This window comes from Silene latifolia, chromosome 8 (genome assembly GCF_048544455.1).
Source record: "Silene latifolia isolate original U9 population chromosome 8, ASM4854445v1, whole genome shotgun sequence".
Taxonomy (NCBI): Eukaryota; Viridiplantae; Streptophyta; class Magnoliopsida; order Caryophyllales; family Caryophyllaceae; genus Silene; species Silene latifolia.
In genome coordinates, this window is record NC_133533.1 from 7,678,279 (window position 1) to 7,685,445 (window position 7,167).

Below are 7,167 nucleotides of genomic sequence, written 5' to 3' on the forward strand. Positions count from 1 at the left end.
AATGAATAATAGAGAAATCGTCATTTCAAGTCTTTTCGGATCAATTAGAGTTATATTTTGTCGGGTCATTTTTGGGTTTGGTGGTTTCGGATCGGGTCATTTTCAGGTCAGGTCAATAAAGTTCGGGTCATGTTCGGGTCGGGTCGGGTCAATTCGGGTTTTCGGGTCACATTCGGGTAATGTAGTTCGGGTCACTTCGGGTCTCGGGTCAGCTTTTTCGGGTCGGGTCAATAGAGTCGGGTTGCTTTTGCCAGGTCTACAAGTAGGTAAATATGGGATTCTTCACAAAGGCGCAAAGCAATTTCCCGACGCAAATTATCAGTTTGAGGAAAATTTCCGACGTTGAACACATGGGCGGATACAGGGTAAGGCTCTAAGTGGCGGAGCCAGGATTTTAAGTCAGCGAGGGTGAAGGGTAATATTATAAGGGGGCCTTGAAAAAATTCGAAAATTTTAACTAAAAATTTCGAAATTTTCAAACGCCAGCGAAGGCGACCGCCCCTGCTAACCTTCCCCTCGCTCCACCACACTATAGACTATAAACCAAAGTAAAATTGGACAAATAATTTAGATGTGAAGAAAAACATAGTATTTCTATTACTACATACAATATATATGTAAGAGCCATCTGATCCAATTATGAAGTTGGAGGTTCAATTCTTACTAGCGACATAGTGCTTTCATTTAAACCAAAGACTACGTACTCCCTCCATTCAACTCCACAAGACCCTTTTCTTTTTTCACGTTTGTCAATGCGTGTTTTACGCAGTAAATATCGTTAGCTACGTATTTGCAAAAATTATAAAAACTAGATATTTTTAATGTACTCATAAAGACGAATCAAACAAGATCTCACATGAATATATTTTCACTTACGTATTGAGAGAAAATTGATAGTGAATGCTCACTTGTGAATAGTGTGTAAAATAAAAAAGGACCTTATAGAGTTGAATGGAGGGAGTATAATATAATCACAAATTCTTATTTGTAACGGAGGGTATCCGTCACAAACAAGAGACGGGTACCATATTGTCTCACAAAAAACCCATAGGAGGTGAGAGAAGGAGCACATGGGGTGGGTGCCCACCTTGTCCCCTCTACCCATTTTCACTCACAAAATACCGTCGCAAGATCCGACCCGTCACAAGCAAGACTTATTGTAATATAATATATACATATTCAACATTTACCATTTCCAATATTTGTAATGGCAAATTTCTTGTTAATTTTCGACGGTGCACTTAGGACTACTTTTGGCTTTGTAATTTTTTTTATAATTTGTGGATTGTTTCAATAGTCTGCTATGTTACAATATGTCAATATCGTGTGGTACATAACTACATATATAAGACCAAGTCTATTAATCATATAATTTAAAATATTAAAACATTAGACGATAGTCAATCTCATAGAAAGATGGTTTATTGAATAATCGTTGTTTGAAACAAGATTTTAATAATGCTTTTTGTTAAGAAAACATACGAGATTTTTTTCTTAAATTTGAGGGTATTATGTATATTGGCTTATAGATTCCCATGGTGGCAATTTAAGAAAAAAATTCACAATCAAATTAATATTAAGCATTTGTTCTAATCCCGTGTTTTGAGTTGGTGTAAGACATTTACAACTACCGGACATGATTAATATTTTTTTTTTTTTTTGAAAGGGAAAGCCCTAAGGCTTACTTCATTAATAATGAATCAACGATAACAAGCGAACTTGCGACCGATGGTAAACCATCTGACCACACAACTCTACCAACTACTCTAGGTGACACATGAGCTAGTGCGTGCGCCACATTGTTATTGTTCCTACTAGTGTACGACCAAACAACCGAAGCAAAAGAATTACAAAGCGACAAAATATCATCAAAAACTAAATTTAACGAACTACGACCACACGATCTTTTCTTTAGCGCTTCAATGACGGTGAGGCAATCACTCTCCACAACCACCCTTGTATATCCTCTTTGAATCGCCTCCGTGACGCCTTCGAGAACCGCCATTGCTTCCGCCATCGTAGGATCCCACACTTGCTGCAAAACAGACGATATACCCCACATAACGACCCCTTGCCCATCACGACAAACCACCCCCAAACTCACCCCCTCCCCTTCCTTCACGCCAGCATCTACGTTTATCTTCACAAAGCCGTCCTCAGGTGCGCACCATCGAGCACGCTCTCCCTCCTCCTCTGCCCGTACCACAACCCCTCTCCTCACACCAGCCGCACCTCCTTCCATTTCGTCAATCACCTCCACAACTCTCCTCACTACACTCATATGATCCGGTTCCCGATCATCAAAGATAACCTTATTCCGGTGCTCCCACAAAGCCCAACACCCAACCATCAATCTAGCTTGCTCTCGGTGCCCCATCTCCCTCCACCGTGCTTCAATCCAGTCCCTCACTCCTCCCCCATCCTCATCCTCATCCACCTCCATCCCAAGCCCTTCCCAAACCCGTCTGGCCAAACTACAATCACGAAAAATATGGAGACTCGACTCAAGACGTGAATTACAAAAGGAGCATAAAAGACACTCACCTCGGATTCGAGCCGCAATGTTCGCTCTAGTTGCCAAAGCTTCGCTGCACAGTTGCCAAAAGAAGAGCTTCACTCGTGGCCACACCGGGATTTTCCAGAGCCGATTCCAGAGCCATTTCTCCCTAACCCAATTGGATGCCCCTCCCACTTCGAGCTCACTCTTATCCCCTACCAGCCGTCTGTATGCGGATTTCACCGTATAAATACCATCCTTCTCCGCAACCCAAAACCAAGAGTCACTAGGCCGCTGAGTACTAATCCGAATATTGTAAATACGATCCCGTTCAAAACTCAGGAAAAGCGAATTAATCAAGTCAGCCCGCCACACTCCATTTGCATCTAACAACTCCGCCACTACCATGTCTTCGTGACCCACAGCCATCGGGGATAGTATACGACCCGTTTGGGTGTCAGGGATCCACGCATCCTTCCAGACTCTAGTCATCAGGCCATCTCCTATCCGAACCCGCCAACCATCCATGAGTAAGTCTCGAGCTTCAAGAATTCCTCTCCAAGTGTAACTTGGATGAGAGCCCAACTCCGCTTTCAAAATATCGCTCCCTGGGAAATACTTAGCCCGCATAATTCTCGCCCATAACCCATTTGGCTCGGTTAAAAGACGCCAGACTTGCTTGCCTATAAGAGCCATATTGAACAAATGAAAATCCCTAAAACCCATACCCCCCAAGCTCTTCGATTGGGTAAGCTTCCTCCACGCAACCCACGAGATCCCCCTCTTCCCTTCTTCATGGCCCCACCAAAAGCGAGATATCAGCGACCTCAGTTCATCACAAAAGTTGACGGGAATTTTGAAAATACTCATAACATAGGTAGGGAGCGAATTGGCTACTGCCTTTATAAGGACCTCCTTACCCGCCCTAGACAATGTTTTCCCTTTCCAACCGGACAAACGCTTGCTAAGCTTATCTCGCAGGATATTCGTGAGTACTTTTTTGGATCGCCCAATTACCGTGGGAAGGCCAAGGTACCGCTCCTGCTCCTCCACCGTCACAATGCCCAACCTTGTTGCCAAATTGCTCCTCTTCTGTCGAGGGACCCCTTTGCTAAAGGACATGGTAGTTTTATCCAAACTTACTAGCTGACCGGAAGCACTCTCATAGCTATGAAGAATGGTCTGAATTACCTCAACTCCTCCACCGTGGCCTTAGCGAAAAAGATACTGTCATCGGCAAAAAACAAATGCGAAATTGGTGGAGCACTAGGGCATATTCGGACACCGTGTAAGGAATTGGACTCCACGGCCCGTCTCAGCAGACTCGATAGTACTTCAGCACATAGGATAAACAAGTATGGCGAAAGGGGATCGCCTTGCCTTAACCCTCTCTTGGGTCGAAACTCGGGCGATGGACTGCCGTTAATAAGAACCGAGAAAGAGACCGTCGACACACAGTCCATAATGCGATCAATCCAATTTCGACAGAAGCCCATTATACGCAACACACGCTCCAAAAAAACCCACTCTACTCGATCGTACTCTTTTGCCATATCCAGCTTAATAGCCATGTATTGTAACACCCCGGTTTATTAAAGAAGTCATCGACAAGACATTCTCCAATAAAACGGACCGTTACCATCTCGGTTTCCGAGGTAGTAGATAACAAAGGGAAAGAAGCGCAGTACTTTATTAAACAAAGGTAATGTCATTACAACTGAAATAAAGTTTGCCTCGGAAAATAAAGTGAATGTCTGAAAAACATGAAATGAAACTACTAAAGCGATCTAGACTCTAGTCTGGTCCGGATCCAAGCCCTCTCTTCCCATCCAGCCTCCATGGTCTCAAGTACCTGTCAATCTGCTCCCCAATAATTTGGTTCATCACAGGCGCACACGAATACACGGGGTCAACTATGAAGTTGAGTAGGAAAATAGAATAAGTACGACAACAAAATGCATAACTCTATTTCCAATTCGTCACATCCTCCACCTCTCCATATCACAGGCCCTGAATAATCTCCACACCGTATCACAGACCCTGAATAATCTCCGCTCCATATCACATACCCTGAATAATCTCCGTTCCATATCACATACCCTGAATAATCTCCGCTCCATATCACATACCCTGAATAATCTCCGCTTCATATCACATACCCTGAATAATCTCCGCTTCATATCACATGCCCTGAATAATCTCCGCTTCATATCGCAACGTAATAGGATTTGCATAACATAACAAAGATTAATATAATAAACAATATCACCTGTAATTCTCAAGACAGTTCAAGAATTCAATTCAGCATTTAAGTGAAATATAAACCCAGTCTATTCCCCTACCTCAATTTGCAGAATGACAATCCAAACAGCTGCTAAAAATACTCCACGCGAAAACCGTCACCTAAACATATAATATTTATTTAATTATTATTCCTTCAATTATCTCCCATTATAAAATAGCAATGATACTGACTATAGCGACTTTCTAAAAGTGGAAAGTTTCCTAAAATAGCAACTTCCCAAATAGTAGCCTTGCCCAAAATAGAAACTTTTCTCTTTTAACAACCCGACTCAAAACCCGTCTTTAATTAATTACTCATTATTAATTATTATTTTGTTTTAAATAACTCGGAACTCAAACCAAAATGATAATTAAAGGTTTAAATGAATTATATGGTGAAACGACCCAACACTTGAACAACTCGAACAATCCCGACTCTAATTATATTAAATAACTCGAGAATTAACTTAACTCAATTATTTAATGGCACGGGAATTATATTAATTAATTAAGAATACGGTCAATTAACGAATTATATTAATTAAACTATGAAAAACCCGTCTTTAATTTGCTAATAAGTCGGAACTAGATTAATTAATTAAGCATATAATAACAATATTAATAATGCTAATGGTAACACACTAACAATACTAACATAATAATAATACTAATAATAATAATAACAATAGTAATTATAATATCCAACCATGAAACCGACGCAACAATCCGCAGCCCGCGAAGAACTCGACTCGAATTCATTACACGACACACACACACCCCTCGACCCGTGTCATCAACCAAACCCATGCCCCACAGCCACCGCCAGCCACCACACGCCAGCACCAACATCGACCTGCTCCAGCCCCGACACCCAGAAATGGGTCGACTCCCGCCGACAATCCGAACCACGGCCATACCCTGGCCTGGTTCACCACCCAGTCCCCACAAACGCACCAACTATCCCTGAACAAACCCGCTGCAACCACTACGACTACCCACGACCCCACCTACAACCACCTCTGACACCATCTCCGACAACTACCCTACACAAAGCACGTGGTGCCACCACATCGACCTCCCCCGAGTCAATGGTGGCACCACCCCAAGAATGACCCAATAAAAACCCGTCTGAAACAAATTACGAACTTGTTTACACTACCCCTGTCACTGCCGCCTTTCACGGCCACTACCACCACTCATCACAACCCCAACAACCACCATGACAACCGTCCCTCACCACACTACCCTTATACTCTATCAAAAACCATCATAGACGACAATATAAGACACGACACAAACAAACAAAACCCGACATTAAAACAAAAACAGAGGAGGGAGGTGGTTTCATTACCTTCTTGCCACCACTACGGCCACCACGGCTACCCTAGGTCGTCGACAATAGTTCCTTGGTCGTCCCTGCTGCGCCGTCAACAACCGCACTCCTTCTCTCTCTCTCACTTGCACCGTAGGGGTGTGTAAAAATGGAAGGTAAAAGGGTTGGTGGTCGGTTTTTAATAAAGAAGGAGAAGAACAATGGAGTATGGTTTGTATGGGTGTTGGTGTAGGCGTGGAGTTGGTGTGGGAATTGCTGTGAACAAGGGAGTATGGGATGCCTAAGTTTTATAAAAATAATCAAGCATGCATATATCTTGTCTAATGGCACGAAACACCACCCTAATACGATTTCCCATAATCATTTTGGGTCCGATTGGTTTCTTATTTGCGTTTAACCAATACCCGAATCCTATATTTAATTATCTTATGTGGAACGTAAACTTACGAGAATACTTCCGTATTATCCCGACACTGAGTAACATAATTATGTACCTACTTTCATGATTAAATTTACCGTCTTGCGATTTATTTATTATATTGTAATATTATATTATTTCGCGACATAACATGATCGGCTCATAATAATTTATTTAAAAGTCAGGGTATTACAGTCTTCCCCCCTTAAAATGAACTTCGTCCCGAAGTTCACCCAACGTAACCACTTAAAGGTTAACTCAGCTTCTTTTACTTGTTCCTTATTTGGTTGTACTTTATAAAGCTACACGTAAAAACTTTGAAATGTTACATTCTACCCTCCTAAAAAAAAAATGTTACGTCCTCGTAACTCACCTTAGATGAACAAGTGCGGGTACTTCTCTTTCATAGACATTTCAGTTTCCCACGTAGCTTCCTCGACATTGTGATTAGTCCATAAAACTTTCACTAAGGCTGTTTCTCCCTTCCTAGTTTTTCTTATTTTCCTGTCCAGGATCTCTTTTGGCATCTCCACATAGGATAACTGTTCGTCTACTTCAACAACATCATGGTTCAGTATATGCGAAGGATCACTCACATACTTCCTCAATTGTGAGACATGGAATACATTGTGGACC